At 38.9% G+C, this 20,314-nt stretch overlaps 1 protein-coding gene across 2 annotated transcripts in view; it reads left to right on the plus strand.

The window, feature by feature from the left end:
* The first annotated feature begins 1,798 nt into the window (after window positions 1–1,798).
* The window catches only part of frs2 (fibroblast growth factor receptor substrate 2), a 34,315-nt gene continuing 15,799 nt past the window's right edge, over window positions 1,799–20,314 (plus strand). Inside the window, exon 1 of one of the 2 annotated variants that reach the window (NM_001134809.1) lies at window positions 1,799–1,842. The gene's annotated coding sequence lies outside the window, so the exon portion shown is untranslated. Of the gene's footprint in view, window positions 1,843–1,878; window positions 2,064–20,314 lie in introns of those variants that run through there. The other variant, XM_012958358.3, reaches the window with a different exon arrangement.

Consider the following 20,314-nt stretch of genomic DNA (forward strand, 5'->3'; position numbering starts at 1 on the left):
GCTAGGTACACTAAAATATTGTCCGCAAATAATGATACCTTTTCGGTTATGTTGGAATATGTGAGGCTTTGTATGCTGGGGGAGTTGCGTATCAGTATGACCAGGGGTTCGATGGCGAGGGCAAATAAGGTCGGAGAGAGGCAGCCTTGGCGAGTCCCTCGAGAGAGAGAGGGCAAAGGGTTCTGATCTTGGCTGTGGGGTTTAGGTATAACAACCGGACCCATTTAATGAATTGTTGCACCAGGCCAAATCTTCTAAGGACCTCATGAATGTTACTTTTGATGTAACCTGCTTCGTGTCGTGACAATGCTTTACATAATGATGTTTTTATGACTAACCCTGTGCTATGTATACTTTATTATCTGGTAGTTGATTCTATCTGTACTTGATATAGTTAACTTTTCAAATTTAAAGAGTGAGTGATGTGTCACACACGGATTGGTTTAACTAATTGGGGTGAGATCTGTATTATGTATATATATGTGTAACCCGTTTTTAACCTTTGGAGCCTATGACTAAGTGCTGGGTAAGCATGAAATGCGTTAGGCAATATACAGTAAATGGGGTTTGAATAATTTTTAAATGTGTAATAAAAGAAAGATTTTTTAATTTCGATATTGGTGCATCCACATTCTGTTCATTCCTATGGGATCTTTTGAAGTGTATTTATCAATGGGTGAAAGTTAGAACCCACCATTTGATAAATATGCTTCTAAAATCCCATAGGAATGAATAGGATGTGGGTGAGTTTCTATGTATTAATTTATATGGGCTCATTTATCAATGTATGAATTTAGATTGTTTGAAAGTACGATTCGCGAAAATTCTTATAGTTAACGATAATTTCTGATGTGCGGCAATGTTACAAACGTTACGATCTGAAAATATTGTGGTACAATCCAAAAGTTATGAAATTTTTGTATCCGATCGTAAACGACGGATGGACTTTGATCCTTCTGTGCATGATTTTGGAAGCCTCCCATAGGACTCAATGGCAGCTCCAACCTGGCCCAAGGAAAGTCACAATACCGAAGCTTGAATGAATTACGAAACTTTCATACTTGTTGCGACAAGTACGATTTTGTGCCACTAATTGTGGCAAGGTATGAAAAAAGTCGTGCAAATTAACAAAAATATTGTAGAAAATATGCAAAAGTTCTAAACTTTAGAAAAAATACTAATCTTTAGTAATCAGACCCGTTGTACTTTAATGAATGTGCCCCCTAAACTCACATATTGATAAATCTGCCCTATAGTGTGTGTGTGTATGTATGTGTGTGTGTGTGTGTGTATGTATGTATGTATGTATGTATGTATATATATATATATATATATATATACACACTGCTGCTTTAGGTGAAAAGGGAAACTGTCAACTTCAATGTTAGGAAAAGGGTCAGCGATAAAAAGTAGAGATGAAATAAAAAGAACTTTATCTCTGCTATTGTCTGATTCCAACTGAAGAAGTGTTTGGAAAGTAAACACTTTTGTCTTAATAAAGACGCGAAATGTTTATGGGGCGAATGATAGGCAGCTTTCTTCACCGTTTGATAGATATACCCCTAACTTGAGCTTCAAACACCGCCATAGTAACCCTGCACTGTAGCTCACCCTCACCGCTCTGCTGACGTCAACTTAAAAAAAAAAAAAGCTCTTTTAAGGCGCGCCCCCGCTGTCTCACAAAAGTCCTGTGCGCGCTCCTTTGGCCGCGTGACCCGGAAGCAGTAGTCCCGGGGGAAGCTGCGCACAACCAGAAGCCTCGGCCCAGCTGGCGGCCTGGAGCCCGGGGTCTGAGTGCAACCCGGGACCGAGCGAAGCCCTGCCGGAACGACATAGAAAGCCGTGAGTAACTTTATTGAAGCGAAAGAATTGTTTGCTATTCTCTCAGCCTTTACTGCACGGCTCATTCGCGGCCACGGAACTCCCACTAAAGATCCACATCATCTACATCTGATCCGCTTATCTGTAAAGCACGGCGGTTTGGGATCGCCAGGTTTGCCCAGCACCCTGATGTGATCGTTGTTCGTGGGAGTGGGGTGTCCGTGTGTGGATGTGTGGCGTTTGTAAGTTCATCTTTACACCGAAAGCATTGTTTTTATACCGTGACAAACCACCTTTTCATATGGAGTTTTGGCGTACGGCTCTCCGGCAGCTTTATTTCGCATCACGTCCAGTCTCTGCATTTATTTCAGAGGGGTTGTCGGGATGTGTAGTTTGTTGCGCTGGAGAGGAGCGAATTTAAGATCACTAGTACCGCCGTGCGCCGAATGCTTCACTCAAGCAGTGTTGTTGTAAGGCAGAGCACTTTCTCCTGGTGGCAAATCACTGTTACCTTGTAATAAGGCATTTTATAGTCGGCATATAGTCACTTTTGGGGTGGCTATCCTTTCAGCGGTAGTTAGATGCAGCACCCAACTTTCTCTGAGAGTTGGATGTGTCTGAAGAACCTGAAGTTTGTTGGCCCTTACTGTCATGCTACAAGGTGCTAACTTTCTTTCAGACAAAGGGGGATCTGCAGCCCCTTGAACCCCTTTTTACATAATGAAAGGAAATGTAATCTTTTCGAATACCCAATTAATGCTTGTTCAGTTGTTCTACAGTTATTTATAAATATAATTGAAGCCAGTATTCCTTTCACTTCTGTTTCAGAATCCCAGGAACAGTGTAGCAGAAGGCAGTTCTCCTTCTGTTAATCAGCTGTCTTATGTTATATTGTTTTAGCAATGAGAGACAGTAGAGAGACAGAGCAGAGAATGTAAACATACTTTGTTCTCAGTACCAATTTTATATACATATAAGTAACCTTAAAAAACTGAATTTTAATTGATTTATATGGGAAAGTTGCTTGAAATTGAATGTTTTTAAATTCTGGTCAGAGAACCTTTTTTTTTTTTTTAGAAACTATTTTAAAATATGATATTCATTACCTATATATGTTCAAAAGCAAAATATGGACAAACAGCTTATTGTGTCTGAAATACCTTTATGGCAAATACACAGTATGACTATCATCTTTTAATGGTAATTCTTAATTATAATAATTGTAATGTATATTTAATATGCACAACAAATGAAAAATACATAAATGTTAGGTAATTATTTTATTGCATGGTGTAGGCTGCCTGGGACATGTTTTCATAATGTTAGTTTTAAACAACTAATCCAAAACTTCATTCGCCCCACTTCCTTCTAAATTCCAACATCACTGCCCTCCTCCTAGACCAAGGGCTATCACATCATAGTCTTAAAGGTGGCCATCCATGGGCAGGTTGTAGTTGCCAGTTCAGCCCCTTGAGACTGAGTCGGCATCTTATCTGCCTGCGTGTGTGTAATCTCAGTATAGCAACATGAAACCTGCACTTTAATTAAAACACAAGTAGCACTTACAAAAACTAATTTTTATCGAAAAATTATTTTAATTTATTTCATATATAATTTAGTCAATATAGAACAGTGTTCTTTTAAGTTCATGCCACCCAGCAATAGTGCAAAATAAGCATATAGGAAAGCAGGTAACAAGCCAGTTAGAATCACCCCGATGTTTAGGCAATAAGCTGTTATCAAGGGGAATTCTGAAAGGCTTGTTGCTGAAAAGTCTGGGTCTCCTGGTTATGTCTTTCTGTATTCTCGTTTTGCAGTATTGCTGGGTGGTATTTACTTAGTTTTGTCCGACATAATGTTTAATATGAATGATTTTGTGGGCACTAGTTGACAAAATTATGTATAAAATAATTTTTCTAAAAAAGACCTGTTTTTTGCAAGTACAAGTTATATTTTATTTAGGACTGTGTTTTATTTAGGACGAGTGGTTGGGTCTGTGAAGAAACGCAAGCATTCTTCCTTATGGGGCTTTACTCACAAAGGCGCGTGTAAACTCGGAACTGAGGTGGAATGCAGAATTCTGCGCAAAACTCGTCAGTACAATCCCTTAGCGTGCAGGATTCTTATAGCTATATTTTCTTGATCTAGTGCCTTTTTATATGTGAGGGAGGCCTTAATTATCCTTGTACCTGTTATCTATTCGTATTATGTTTAGGGTAATGCGTCACGGGGTGATCCTTCGCAAGCTGATAAACACTTGCTGAGAATCAGCCCCTCTGCTCTAAAAATCTTTAAGTTTTGCCTGCACCCAGAAGCATTTAATCCACCGGGGGCAGGCACACACAGTGTATTTCTGTCTGAAACTGCTCAAGTATGCAGTTTGAGGCAGAAATATGCTGCGTGTGCCTGCACCCAGGGCGGATTCAATGCTTAAGGGACAAGGAAAGGCTAAGTCACTTGGGGGTGCCAAAATGTTAGGCACCCCCAAGTGACTTTAATAGCTTACCTTGTACCCCGGGCTGGTGCCCCTGTTAGGAGAAAACAGTACCAGCCTGGGGTACCTGCGAGCGAACAGGAAGGAGGAAGCGCTGCAGCTACCCCGGGCTGGTGCTGTTCTCTCCGAACAGGGGCACCAGCCCGGGGTAGAAGGTAGGCGATTTAAGTCACTTGGGGGTGCCTAACATTTTGGCACCCCCAAGTGACTTTGCCTTTCCTTCTCCTTTAAAGATTTTGAGAGCAGAGGGGCTGATTCTTGGCAAGTGTTTTTCTAGTTATGGAGGTAGTTCAGAGTTAAAATCTTGCTGGCGGCATGGCTGCTGACTTTGTGAATATATAAATAAATCCTATGCTGAATTATTAATTAAACATGCCATTCTTTACTTTTTCTATTGAATGTTTTTACCCAGAATAGACCATTTTTCTGCTGACACCCCCCCAGTGTTTTAGGGGATAATGTAATGTAATGCAGAGTTTACTACTACTAATAACCCACAGCAACCAGTTAGTAGATTGCATTTATTTAGCTTTGCTTGGGCTAGTAGCGAAAGGAAACTATGAATGTTACATTACCTTATTAGACTTTCTGAATTGAGCAAATGCCAAGCTTTGATTTTACAGCAATACATATTTTGTTGTTCCCTGCAAATATGGATATCTTATTTTGACAATCTACAATGGGGATAGAGAACTTTTGGTGTTCTTGTTGCTGCAGAACATTAAATATTGATGCCTATATCTCGTTTACAGTGCAATTAAACAAAAGGGAAAATTCCAGTATGGCTCGGTCATATTTTCATTTGTCTGCAGATTGTTTGGCTTTTCTCTACTATTTTTAAAACCAAGAGGGATTTGGGAGGATATGCCATTCAATCCTGGGATTGGCAATGGCCAAGCACTACATGTGTATAAATGAATCTTACTTTGGTTAGCTGGTGAAAAGGTTGTGAACTCCGTTTAGCCCCAGAAGAATGTGGGCATTTTTTCTATAGTCTTAGATGTATATTTTTTATGTTTACCAAATGTTTCTGCTGAGCGACTTTGTTTTGATGTTTGTGTGTTTGTTTTATAATTATTGTTTTCTAACATCTTTGTTGCAGAATGTGGTACATTTCCAGTTGTTTGATCATTTTAGTTAATTTGTTTGCAAATCTGGCATGCAACTGAAATTTTGGCTTATAAATAATATCTTCTCTCAGTTGTGACTATTTGCCATCCTCTTCTGCCTCTTTCCAGCTTTCAGATGGGATGCACTGACACCTGTAGTGAAAAATATTGCTCTGTGAGGCTGCAACTGTATGGTTATTTTTACTTTTTATTACTTATCCTGATGTTTAGGCACTCTTCTGTTCATCTTCCAGTCTCTCATTCAATCCACTGAAGTCGCTAGAGTAAATTTGATTAGGTGACCAAATAGCTGCCCAAATTCCAGTCTGGAATGCTGCTAAAAATTAATCCAAAAGCCCCAAAATAAAAGTACCAATTGCAAATTCTATGATATTGCAAAATATCATTTTGGCATTAACTTAGATATGTTTACTTTAATAAAATCATGTTTTAAGGTACTATCTTCTAGAATAATAATTTTGTGAGTACTAGATTGTACAGATGTTACAAAAAGAACACAAGTTAAAAAAAGATGTTCACTACTTTTGTATATGAAAGAACAAAGATAAAGCTGGAATATCCATGCTGTGCATTCATAGCATTTTTGAAACAGCATTAGAACCCCCAGTCTTCTCCCTGAATAAAGCCTCTTTTCATTCTTGAGTCAAAAAGCTGCAGTTATTTCTAAAAAAACAAACAAACACATTTTAAGAGAATATTATTATAGGTCTTTTAAAAATTATTTTGTGTATTTCAGTAATGTACATATGTTACTTATTTTTTTTATGATGTTCTTTATGTTATGCTTTTTTTGTGGCTTATGGAGCACAGTAGAACATTGGGAAGCACCCAAAACTGATGTTTTTAGGCTAACTCTCCCTGCTGGTGACTGGCAGTTTCCATTAATATTGACAGGCTTCTTGGCAGAATTCTGCCACTTCTCCACCAGCTAAAAATGCCTTGTTTGCGTCATCATGGGAAAGTGTCCCCCTGACCATACCAATGGTATCTGAGACAAAATCTCTCATCCCTTGCAACCTGCTACAAGGCAGATCTTTATCCTTTCCCTTTAAGCTGGACATACTTTAATACACTGGGCCTACAAAAACCTGCCAGGCAAGAACCTCATTCATACACCCATGTGGTCCTTGGCAAACAGTATATTTTAACCTGCCTGGCAGATTTGTGCTGGATTTTGGCCAGATATCGATCAGATAGAATGTTTGGAGGCCCCATGCAAGTGACAATAAGCTACTTGTCACTGCTACAAAAATAGACAATTCTGATCATCTACTGATAATTGTGTCTACGTGTGTTTTAGCAGAAACAATTCTCAGTTTTGCCTTTTGCAGGGTATTTTCTGGTGTTTTGTACCGTGACAAGTAGCTGCTACTAACTAACTGCGTCTTCGCCTTTAGGATAATGTCCCACAGGGAGATGTCGCCCGCAATAGTGAAGATTTATCATGGGTAACTGCCCTTAAGGCTACTGCCACACACAGGGCTGTTTCTCTGCCTGCATACAAAGTACTATGTGTGACGTTGCCTTAAGCGACTGTTTTTGGTTAGATGTGCTCTTTGAGTTCAGGATAGTAATCCTGACTTCTTGTTAACATAGTTTTTTTTATACTTTGAAAGGTGATACAGAAATATTTAGCTGGACAGTCTGAATGCAAAGGAAAGTTATGCAAAAGTGCAACTGTTGGTCAGTCTTTTAAAAATTAAATAGTGAAAGTGAAATTCTGTGTGTTCTGGGTAATTGCACTGGAACTCAATTTACCTAGTGTGATTTAATGTGGGCTGGGGCATGCTGGTGTGCAAGTTGATGGCCTATTTAGCTTGTTTCTATAGGCTAAACATAAATGGATGTCTAACTAGTAAATGCTGACACACACTGGTGAATTTTGTGCAGCCTGAGGGGCCATACATTTATGGACACATTCTGTTGTTTTGCCATACCAAGCTGTTCACCTTTTGAATTAATATACTCCATAATTCTTTGTGACATAATTGTTGTTCTTTAGAAGCTAATAGAAACATCCAGGGCAACAGTGCAAAAGGGCCCTCGTTTTCCCTATTTGCATTTTGAGAAATTTCAATTAAAGGTCTCAGTGGTGAACACAATGTTTGTTTTTAAACTTGTATTTAATTTGTATTTAGAAATCTCTTATCTTCCTCATACTTTCTGTTTGTGTTGAATGTCGCCACTATGTAAGGAAAAAAAATACAGGTATGGGATCATTTATCAAGCTTGCTTGGGACCTGGAGTTTTCCAGATAAGGTATGCAGATCCATATAGTGGAAAAAAGCCCCAAGTTTACTAAAATAAAATAAAGACAATTGGATTGTTTTGCCACCAATATGGAATTATACAACTTAGTTACCATCAAGTTGCTTTATTAGACAGATAACGGAAATTAAAAAGTCGGATTATTTTCTTAAAATGTTGTCTTTGGTAGTTGGCCTAGTAATTTGGATCCTTTTCGATAACTGGTTTCTGGATAAGGAATTCCATTCCTGTATAGGCAAATTTGTACAGCACTAGAATGTAGATTGCTACAATGTTGTAGTTTTCTAAGTAATTTTCTTCAAAACCCACCAGCAACCTAAAGCAGCTTTTGAATTCCCTAATAATATGCATGTGCTTGTACCTGAGCACCCCCTGCACTCGTAAATAAGGGGGGGGAGACCAACAAAATAAATATAAGATTTATATAAAACATGTTCATATTTCGCTAAAGAAATATTTAACACAGAACTCGTTAAAATATGTAGCATTTGCTACATCAGATTGATATCTGTCTACTCCTCTCCTTTATAGTCTATATAAATGTACCAATGTAAACAGAGGGAAACTGTTTTTTTCAGACCTTTATTTATTCACATTACCTCATAGTCTTTCAGGTCTTTCAGCTGTATATTTATCTTGAAAATAGCCATGCAGGTCTTCATTTATCTCACAATTCTGATAGGTGAAAACAGACTTTATACCTGCCCCTTCCATCTGAAACACCAAGGACTCCTTCAAAATGTCAGGCTTTGGATATATCCCAGGAGCAGAAAAGAATGCAAGCTTTTCATGTGCTACAAGATGTGAAACCTTCCCAATGGCCATGAATAAGTGAGACTCTGTGTTTTCTAGCCTTATTTAAACATTCAGGCCTTAAACTTGCTGCGTGCCAAATGTGTGTAAGTGCCGCAGAGCTGGAACAATTTAGAGATTGTAGCTGCCAGAAGCCATCGGCTTTCTTGACCTTTTTATTTATTTTATTTTTTTGCATTGCGTTTTAGGACTAAATAAATAGGTGGTTTGGGGGAGCCTAGAACTTTTTAGGAGTGAGTTTTATTTTTTTCCTGCATAGCTTGTTAGTTATGATGCTATCTCAAAATTAAAGCATAGTCCAGATTTAATTAAAAGTGTACTGAAGTTGCAGAACATGTATTACCACTAGATTAATTTGTTCTTGTTTAAAAATTTGGTATGAGTTGGGTTCTGCACTGAAAATAATTATTTTGTGTTATAATAACACTTCTGTAAACTACAAGTATACCAATGAGACACACAGGCTCCTCACAGAAAATAGATGTAGGCTGCTTGGTATCTACCACAGTTCAACTTTAAGATGTCTTTTAACATGCCTGTAGAAGTGAGTAACAAGATGAGTGTAATAAAAGTTGATGACCGGTGAGGTATTTACCTGGGAGGCCAAAATTGTTAGAATACATATTAATAGAAAACAAGTTTTGTTATAATGTTGACAGATCTCTTTTATATTGTCACCATATTAAATATACCTTCCCCCCCCCCCCCTCACATGTGTAGTGGATTTATAGTAGTGATTGTCATGTTTATTTGGTTTAAAGTGATACTGACATTAAAAAATACTTTTTTAAATATTAATGTACATACAAAGTTACCTATAGGTCCTGTTGATCATTTTTAAATTATTGGTTTGCTATAGGTTCAGTTATAGCGTCTAATGCTAATTAACTACTTCAGCACAAATACTGCAGCCCCTCATAGAGTCACATGGCTGATCAGATATGTAATGTAAAAGCATCAGGTAGTACTTTTATAGCAAAATGATAAAGCTCATGCAAAGGCAATGTTATAATATATTTAATTCAGGTGTCAATATCTCTCTAAATTCTCCTCTCAGGACTAAACTTTGTTTAGTATTATTAGTTAATAATACAGGAATCATTGCTGTGTCAGACATACAGCCAAATAAGTTAAGCCCACAAATCGCCCTAACTGACCAACTAGCTGGTTTTTATTGGGGTATCATAGAGAATAAATAGGTATTATTTATGTTCCTATTCAGGCCCTTTCCTATTCATCTTCCAGCCTCTCGTTTAAACTGCTGCCTGATTGCACCCAAGCATCCAGATAGCTGCTGCAATTCCAAAGATCTGCTGAACAAAAAGTTAATTTTAAAATAGGTTTTTTAATTTTTTTCAATGTGCCTCAGAATATTACTGTCAACATCCTAACAGTTAATTTACAGGTGAACTACACCTTTAATGCCAGATTTTACACTAACTGGCATTCAGGCTAGGCATCGCTGACAAACCAGAAGTGCTAGATCCATGGATTTGGACCCACTGTGTTAAATGATGTCATCAATTTTTGTTTTCCTTTTGCTTAAAACAAGTTACAGTATTCAGTTGTTTTGACTTTTACTGCATACTGAATATTTAAAGACGTTCACCTTCTGGAAAATCTTACCACCTGAAGAAATACTTTTCTAAACAGAATCATGTATCAAAAATTGATCATTGGCATTATGTCCAGAATGAAAGTTTTCACTTACACAATCTTGGGGTTAGTGGTGTTGCAGACAGTGGCAGCAAAGAATGGTCAGGTACAAAACTTTAGAAAGAGGAGAGGGCAGTTGAGATTTTAAGTGCTACTGTGCATGCCACGACTGTCCTCTCGCTTTCATTACATCAATTCAGTTGAATGACAGTAGGATTAATGCTGTGTAAATTAGTACTACTGTGCATGCCTGACCCTTACAATACTGTGTCTGTGAGCCCCAGCTGTCCTCGCTGAAGTTTTGTACTCACTGCCAATCTATGCATTAATAAAAAAAGAGTTGGTTGTTGGCAACACTCTACTACAGAAGGGATGACCAAGGCTCTGGTATGGGGAAATATTAACTAGTAATATAGTATACAAGTCACTATACAGTGGAGGAAATAATTATTTGACCCCTCACTGATTTTGTAAGTTTGTCCAATGACAAAGAAATGAAAAGTCTCAGAACAGTATCATTTCAATGGTAGGTTTATTTTAACAGTGGCAGATAGCACATCAAAAGGAAAATCGAAAAAATAACTTTAAATAAAAGATAGCAACTGATTTGCATTTCATTGAGTGAAATAAGTTTTTGAACCCTCTAACAAAAAAAGACTTAATACTTAGTGGAAAAACCCTTGTTTGCAAGCACAGAGGTCAAACGTTTCTTGTAATTGATGACCAAGTTTGCGCACATTTTAGGAGGAATGTTGGTCCACTCCTCTTTGCAGATCATCTCTAAATCCCTAAGGTTTCGAGGCTGTCTCTGTGCAACTCTGAGCTTGAGCTCCCTCCATAGGTTTTCTATTGGATTAAGGTCCGGAGACTGACTAGGCCACTCCATGACCTTAATGTGCTTCTTCTTGAGCCACTCCTTTGTTGCCTTTGCTGTGTGTTTTGGGTCATTGTCGTGCTTGAACACCCATCCACGACCCATTTTCAGTTTCCTGGCAGAGGGAAGGAGGTTGTCGTTCAGGATTTCACGATACATGGCTCCGTCCATTTTCCCGTTAATGCGAATAAGTTGTCCTGTGCCCTTAGCAGAAAAACACCCCCAAAGCAAAATGTTTCCACCCCCATGCTTGACGGTGGGGACGGTGTTTTGGGGGTCATAGGCAGCATTTTTCTTCCTCCAAACACAGCGAGTTGAGTTAATGCCAAAGAGCTCTATTTTGGTCTCATCAGACCACAGCACCTTCTCCCAGTCACTCACAGAATCATTCAGGTGTTCATTGGCAAACTTCAGACGGGCCTGCACATGTGCCTTCTTGAGCAGGGGGACCTTGCGAGCCCTGCAGGATTTTAATCCATTGCGGTATAATGTGTTTCCAATGGTTTTCTTGGTGACTGTGGTCCCTGCTAATTTGAGGTCATTAACTAACTCCTCCCGTGTAGTTCTAGGATGCTTTTTCACCTTTCTCAGAATCATTGACACCCCACGAGGTGAGATCTTGCGTGGAGCCCCAGAGCGAGGTCGATTGATGGTCATTTTGTGCTCCTTCCATTTTCGAACAATCGCACCAACAGTTGTCACCTTCTCTCCCAGCTTCTTGCTAATGGTTTTGTAGCCCATTCCAGCCTTGTGCAGGTCTACAATTTTGTCTCTGACATCCTTGGACAGCTCTTTGGTCTTTCCCATGTTGGAGAGTTTGGAGTCTGCTTGATTGATTGATTCTGTGGACAGGTGTCTTTTATACAGGTGACTAGTTAAGACAGGTGTCCTTAATGAGGTTGACTAATTGAGTAGAAGTGTCTAACCACTCTGTGGGAGCCAGAACTCTTAATGGTTGGTAGGGGTTCAAAAACTTATTTCACTCAATGAAATGCAAATCAGTTGCTATCTTTTATTTAAAGTTATTTTTTCGATTTTCCTTTTGATGTGCTATCTGCCACTGTTAAAATAAACCTACCATTGATATGATACTGTTCTGAGACTTTTCATTTCTTTGTCATTGGACAAACTTACAAAATCAGTGAGGGGTCAAATAATTATTTCCTCCACTGTACGTCTCTCACTTTTGATAGCTACAAGGAGAAAGATGCTTCTGACAAGTGTAATTATTCTGATGGACAAAACAGAATATTTTTCAGCACAAAATTGCTAAAAGGGAAAAATATGTGTCCTTTTTGTGTTTATTGTATTCTGACATACACTGCTTAAAGAGTGCTGTCTGATTTAGATTAAAGTTCTATATACATGTTTTGCTTGTATGGCAATATGCATTTAATGATTTTCATTTGCCTTTACTGGTTTTGTTTCTGTCCCAAAATAGCAGTCAGTGGCATAGAAATAGAGGAAGCACACCCCATGACAAAAGTTCTGCTTCCTCTATATTCCCTGCCTCTTATTATAGCTATAGAAATCCCCTTCCCCAGCCATTCTCCTACCTGAGAGCCAGCAGGGAGCGGGAGAGAAGAGTAGAGTTTTTTTTTTGTTTTTTTTTTAACAAGAGGAGGAGGAGGGCTGGTGCCATATGTTATATCACTTTATAGCAGTATTTTGCTTATAAGTTTTATGCTTTTTAGACTTAGGATTCTAGATAAACTAAATTACATAAAGTGCACTGCAGGGCCAGAAGCGCAGGGTAGGCACACGCCTGGGATACACTGGAGGTGGAGCACAGTTGAGACTGGCGGGAGTTTTCTGCAGGTTAGTCATATTCTTTCATGCCTATTGCACCAAACCAATGCTGTGTATGTGCCTTGCTTTTTTCATGGGGGCGTTATTATGCTGAAACAGCCTACCGCATATAAAAAGCAGAGAACTGTCAAAAAAAAAAGTGTCTTTGCACATTATACATTAAGTCTTTGCACACTTGCACACTATACATTAAAGGATAAGTAACACTAAAATTTTTTAAGTGAAAAAGCTATTCTACCCTGCACCAATAACTGCCCTATCCTGCAAACCCCTTAGTATTTTGAATGCTTTAAAAGAAAATACCTGTTAAAACTTGGCTTCCTGTCAATTGAACTAAGGCGAAACGGCGAAGGAAGGAGCAGGCATCAACTATGCGAGGATCGATTGATCGAGCCTAGCCTTCCTTCTGTATAGGAAGGAGTCAGGCTAGACTCGATCAATCGATCATCGCATAGTTGATGCCTGCGCCTTCCTTCCCCGTATCGGCTTAGTTCAATTGACAGGAAGCCAAGTTTTAACAGGTGTTTTCTTTTAAAGAATTCAAAATACTAAGGGGTTTGCAGGATAGGGCAGTTATTAGTGCAGGGTAGAATAGCTTTTTCACTTGAAAAATTTTAGTGTTACTTTTCCTTTAAGGTTTGCTTTTACTGGATCTCGAGATGTTGGAAAAGAGCAACAGAAAATCAGTGCCAACTGCCGAGTTTGGTGTTTGGGAATAAGCATTTAGGCAGGTACCAATTTCTTACCCACACTTATCTATCAGACTGCCAGATGGTAACACATGAGCACTAGAGCACTCTAGTGAATGTGTTTTCAATTTTCCTTTGGTGATAAACTGACATTACACACAATAATTTTAGGTTTGTGTGCAGCTGCTGGGGCATAAAAACCCATGCTTCACATTAATAGTTACTGCTCTAACCATGCTTTCAGATACTTTGGGTCATATAGTGTATTGTTAGAACAGTGCACAAGTTTCCCAAGACATAAGGGCTGTGGCAAACGCTGGGATTTGTTGTGGGCGACCAATCTCAGCGTGTGCCACAGCCCTAAAGATGGACTTCCAGATTCTTTTTGGGTTGCTATACAGTTGGAATGCAAGAAAAAATCACTACACGGCAAACACAGGTAAAAACACCTTTGTTAACTGGCCCATAGGAGTTTAGAGCAAAGGCCTGATTAGTTGCTGTGGGTAACTTCCTTTGATGCAATTGGGCACCACTGTTAGTACGTTAGTACATTCCAGTGGTGAAAATGAAGAGCAATCTATATAAGTGCTGCATAAATATGTTAGTGCTAAATAAATAACTGATATGATAGCTGTAAGCCCTTGTGAGCTCTTGGAGGTCTTTGCTCCGTGCTTTTCAACTTGATCATATTTCACTGGTATAATTTTGTTAATTTGAATGATTAAGAATTTGCCCTGCTGCTGGTGTGTTGCTTGGTGGTTAATGGTGAACATGGTTACTGTACCTTATGTTAAGAAGTTTCAAAGCGGTAACATTTAAATAGAAAATGTTGCAATTTACCCCAGTTATTACCTTCTCAGCTGATTTTTAGACATTTCATGGTCTTGTTTGCTTTCCAATAAATGAATTTAACCATGTACTTCTGCAGGTTTTGGGAGGGACACGAGAAAAACTGGTATAGATGTAAGCAATTTAGCAGTTTATTCAAAATAACACTTCAGAACTTCCCTATATTGCAGTACTGCAGTCAGTGGGAAATGGTATTTGGTGGAGAGGGTCCAAGAGTTCAAATAGTGATCTCTATGCTTCTGTACTTGTGTATACATAGAAAATGGAGGCTGGAGAGCTGTGTGGTCTGGGCTTTGTGTAGTGGGTGGTCACACAGCATGGACCCCGCATTGATGAATTAGTTCAGTCTTTGAGTGCATTTTCTGAATGGCTGGCGACAGGGCTGAGAAGTGTAGTAAGAACGCAGAATTATGGCTAGTCCTGCCACCTTATGCAGTACGTAGGACTGGTTTGTATCTGCTTGGCATTTTATTATAGAACATGTTCCTTACAATATAGAATATTGCTTATTAGCCGGTAAATCTGTGTAGGTGGTTTTTCAAGAAATGAAACTGCCGCAGACCTTTTTGTGTATGTAATAACATATAGATTTTGCTCATTGTATTTTGTGTTTTACTTACAGCTTGTTTGAAAACCCAGAATTTTTCTACAGTTATGATTTGTAAGATCCACTTGAATAAGTAACGTCTAAAAATAGTATTGCGTTGCTAAATATGTGTGCATTTAGCGAAGCCCAACACTTGCTCATTTCTGCACTAATCGCTGGTGAATTAAAGGCATTGCAGAGATGAGTTTAAATATTACATGCCAACGTTAGTTACTGTTGCTATAGTTGTCCAAGGCACTAGAGCTCCAAACCATCGCAGTACCTGCAGCTGTTTGCAAAAAATGGTAGGTTGATAGCTTGTAAAAAGGTTTAAATTTGATTTGTAGACTCACAAGCAGTTTCTCACCAGTTTTGCAACCATTTTCAATGTACGTTGAAAATACTCAAAACCAGTGCATTTTGGATATAAAAGAATGTTTATTTCATCTCTCAGCATCACAGAAAAGAACCTGCTTTGCCTGAACCTAATATAAAAGTATATACTATCAGTATAAAAGAGGTATATACTAAAAGTGTAAACACTTGAAGCAGCAAGTTATGCTAGATATGGAAGCACTGCTTGACTGGAACCATTTGAAATGTGTACAAAGCAGACCAGCATGAGCTATGAAGGGACGGATGCACAGATAAAGGCAAAGGAGGGGCATTTATTTAGAAAGTGAAATGAGATCAGAACAGAAGCCACAGCATCATTTCTCAAGGCATCTACAACATGTATATCACTTGGGCAGATCTGTTTAGGGTTTTATAGACACTGACAGCTCTAAGCACATAGAGAAACTTGTTCAACAAGTGATTAAAGGCTTTTAATTGCCCTTCAGTAATTTTACTTACGATGCATGGCATTTTTACTTTTTGTAGTGATGTATTTTATGATTTTCTAATCTGATATGTGAACTGTACCATTGTATAAATTATACTCATACCTCATAAATAAGCCTCACTGCATGTGAAATGTGAGCACCTGATACAGGTATCACTAGTGATTGAAAAGTCTGTTTTGACTTTTTTTTTAATTTTTGTGTTTTGACCTTTTTAGTGGCATTTCAGTTACCACCCATTTTATAGTCAGCACATGCCAGCTATTTGAGTGAAAGACTTCAAATGAAGCTTCCTGTGGTCTGCTGTTTAAAAATTAACTCTGAGATCTGTTGTTGCTTAAATAAGAAATTATGTGTTTTGCTAAAAATGGACAATTTAAAGCAACTACTTTACTACTTTTCATTGTTTTGTCTCCCCCCTGCTGTTTGTTTTTTTTCTTTTCCTTCTCCTTCCCTTTTTTGTGTTTCTTTCTCTCTCTGTTTTAGCTTCTGTCCCTGTCTTCTTATCCAGCACAAATGTTGCTTGAAGTCTGACATAAGTAGTGTGGGAGTTACAAAGAAGGGCTTTTCCCACTTAAAAGAGAGACATTTCTGTTGCTAAGGAACTCCTTAAACTGACCTGCTGCCATTTTAAACAGAGAAAGTTGCTAAGGTTACTTAAGCAGTTGGGAGAAGAATGCTCGGTGAGTCCTTGATGTGTGAGGCACACAAGGAATTTAGCAGAGCCAACAATCTGCTTTCTTTAGGTCCAACAGTGGATGTGACCATCCACTGCTTTTAAATCATCATTTGCAAGTAAATAATTCTAGTTGGCTATAGCCTACAGGTTGCCTTCATGGTGGACACTATCTTTAAATGTTAACCTCTTTTCTACCATTTGGGTTGAGCAAACACAATTTTAATACTGCATGTGAATGCTTTGAAATCTGACAAAAGCTGTACTCTTATAGCAGTTGCTCATTGGGTATTTTTTCACCAGAGGAAAAGTTTGTGAAACTGCAAAATTAAGCATTTTCCTGTGATTAAACAATTCAACAGGTTAGGGTTCTGCATTTCTAATGTTAGTACATTGGAATGTATTTTGCGTTTTGTTACTCGTGGGATTTGCGATTTTTCCGCTGGTGGCAAAATGTCCCCTGTTGCTCTTAAATTGTGCATGACTTCAGTAAGGAGAATTATTATTTATTAAATGCTAAAAACAGGTCTGGGTGTTTGAGTGTGTTCTAGAATGTACCTAATTGTTATGGTATATTAAACATTTTAACGTGCTGAACAATGACTTTTCTTTCCCCACATGCACATTTTTTTCCATTTCTGTATAACCTATATGTACATGGGGTGGGAAACACACATATACATACATACATACATACATACATACATACATACATACATAGCGTGAGTCCAATGAACAGTAACACCAAAAAAATGAAGTGTTTTAAAGTAACTAAAATATTATGTACTGCTGCCCTGCACTGGTAGAACTGGTGTTTTTGATTCAGAAAGTCTACTAGTTTTATATAAATAAGCTTTGTTTATCCACTGGGACAGTCATTTAAGCTAGGAAAAAAAGAAAAGGCATAGGTTATGTAGCAGATAACATAACTGACTGCAGGATTCGGTACAGAGTGGTTGTTAAAGGAATACTGTAATGGGAAAAATGCATCAGTTAATAGAGCTTCTCCAGCAGAATCCTGCATTGAAATCCATTTTTTAAAACCACAAACAGATTTTTTTTTTTTTTTTTTAATATGTAATTTTGAATTGTCACATGGGGCTAGCCATATTCTCCATTTCCCTGAATGCAACAGCTTTGTGACTCTAATAAACTTCAGTCACACTTTGCTGCTGAGCTGCAAGGTGGATTGATATCACGCTCTCCCAGCAGCCGATCGGAAGAACAATGGGAAGGCAGTAAAGGTGGCCATACACGGGCCGACTATAGCTGCCGATATCGGTCCCTTGGACCGATTCGGCAGCTAATCGGCCCGTGTATGGGGAGAGCAGATCGGCCTGGCCGACCGATATCTGGCCTGAAATTGGCCAGATCTCGATCGACCAGGTTAGAAAATCTGGTCGGATCCGACTGCCCCATTGCCGCCCACATAATCCGATCGTCTGGCCCCAGGGCCAAACGATCGGATTATTATTTTTTTTACCTAAATGGTCCCCGATATCGCCCACCCGTAGGTGGGGATATCGGGGGAAGATCCGCTCGGATCTGCTCGTGTATGGCCACCTTAAGGTAGCAACTCCCAGTAGATATCAGAATAGCACTCAATAGGAAGAAATCCTAGTCTGCCTTGGGACTCCAGTTACATGGGAGTAGGAGAAACAATAGGTTACCTGCACTAAGATGGCTGCCTACACGCCAATATTGCAATAAAAAAAGATACATTTTGGGTTCAAGAATAAAATTTTAAATGGTGAGTGAGTTACTTGCTATGTAAACAGTGCAATTTAGAAGACATCTAAATCCTGCTGCAAGACATCCTTGCAGCAGGATCTTGACAAAGTGGCAATCTGGGCAGCTAAGTGGCAGATTACATTTAATGTTGATAAATGTAATGTCATGCACCTGGGATGTAAAAATATGCGAGCCACTTATACCCTTAATGGGACTGCAAGTAAATCTATAGTGGAGAAGGACCTTGGTGTCATTGTAGATAATAAATTTGTCTAACAAGCGATGGCAAATAAGGCTTTGAGCTATATTAAAAGGGGTTGTTATTCCCCTTTACAGAGTGCTGGTAAGGCCCCATCTAGAATATGCCGTACAGTTTTGGTCTCCAGTGCAATGTAACCCGTAGCGTTTTCATTTCAATATAAATAGCTACCCCCCCATGACTGTTTATAGAAACTGTAATAGTCTTTCTTGAGCGAATACACAACTTTAAGGTTTAGCACCCACGGAGTAACTTACTCCCCCCGGCACTAGATCGCTGCTATTGCGGGCGAGTAACTGCTCCGAAAAGGGTTTTCGATCGCAACAATAGAAGCCGCCAGTGGAAAGCCCTTCACATTGAACTTTTTTCCTACAGGCAACTTTGCGCGACTTTGGAAACCGAAATGACGCCATCCCACAGGCAATTTACATTCTTGCCTGTGGCATGTCGGGGAGATTAGTCGCCCACAATAGTGGGATGGCATTTCAGGGAGATTAGTTGCCCGCAATAGTGAAGATTTATCGCAGGCGTCTAATCTCCCCGTGTGCCACTGCCCTTAAGGCAGGGGTGGGCAAACTACGGCCCGCGGGCCACATCCGGCCCCTTTGCCTTTTTAATCCGGCCCGCCGCCAAGTCTCATCACGCGAGACTTGGTGTCATTGGTGTGCCGGAATTAAAGAGAGAAGGGGGCCCACCCTGGCCCGGGGGTGAGTAAATGTGGCCCGTGAGCCAAAAAGTTTGCCCACCCCTGCCTTAAGGACTAAATTCACAGGAGATTTTGATCAGATTTTGTTGATCAAATTTTATCTAATCTTTTCATGCAACAGCACAAGATTTTGTAGGATCCTACAAAATCTGAGCTCCACCGCTGTAATGTCAGATCAGATAAAGTCAAATGGTGTGTTTTGTTCCTGCATCTACAACTGGTGTATTTCGATGAGAAAAAAAATTTGGACACCATCAGTTTTATCTTGTCGAAAGAAGCAGCAAGCAGTGTTCCCTTTTGACAGGCTTGTCAGATTTTTGTATTCGTCCCATTATATTTTAACTTATGCAACTGCATCTGCCAGTTTGTTGATCTGACACCATACTACAAAATGTCCCGCAAAGTTTAGCATTGTAACTGGGAAATGTAAAATGTAACCTGGTAATCTAGTCTTTTATTTGGGTATGATACATTTTGTTCCACTAGGTATACTAGTATTCATCAATATACAGCTTTTGTTTTTCACTATGCAAGTGACAAGTTAATTTGTTGGTTAAATTTTATTCAAGGGTTTCAGCCCTTATGTTCACTACGACCAAGACAACAGACCCAGTTAAAAAACTGCACTCGGGAATAGTCATAATGAAAAATATCACCCATATCAGGGCATGGCGAATCAGTATATGTAGTGCAGTCGCTATAAGTTTGAATTAATTTCTGCTCTTACTTGCATTGTCATTGCTTTGCATTGCTCTGTGAACAGCATTGGCTGGGAAATAGCATTTTCCCATAATGTAGAAAGCAGAGATTCTGTGTATCTGGTAGCTTAACCCTTTAAGTGCCAGCCGAATTCGTCATTTCGGTTCCCCCCAGTGCCAGACGTTTTTTAAGCATTTTGTACTCATTCACTTTAACAATGTTTTTTGGTAGGAAAACCTCCACGAAACTAGGGAAATTATATATCGTTTTTTTCGTCACTAATTGGGCTTCGACATACATACCAAATTTTATAACTTTTCTGGAGATATGATGTGTATTTTGGGTGAAATATGTAAAAAAAAAAAAAAATTATGAAAAATTTCTGTATATTTTGAGGTTTTTTTCCATAGAA

Source organism: Xenopus tropicalis, chromosome 3 (assembly GCF_000004195.4).
Source record: "Xenopus tropicalis strain Nigerian chromosome 3, UCB_Xtro_10.0, whole genome shotgun sequence".
Lineage (NCBI taxonomy): Eukaryota > Metazoa > Chordata > Amphibia > Anura > Pipidae > Xenopus > Xenopus tropicalis.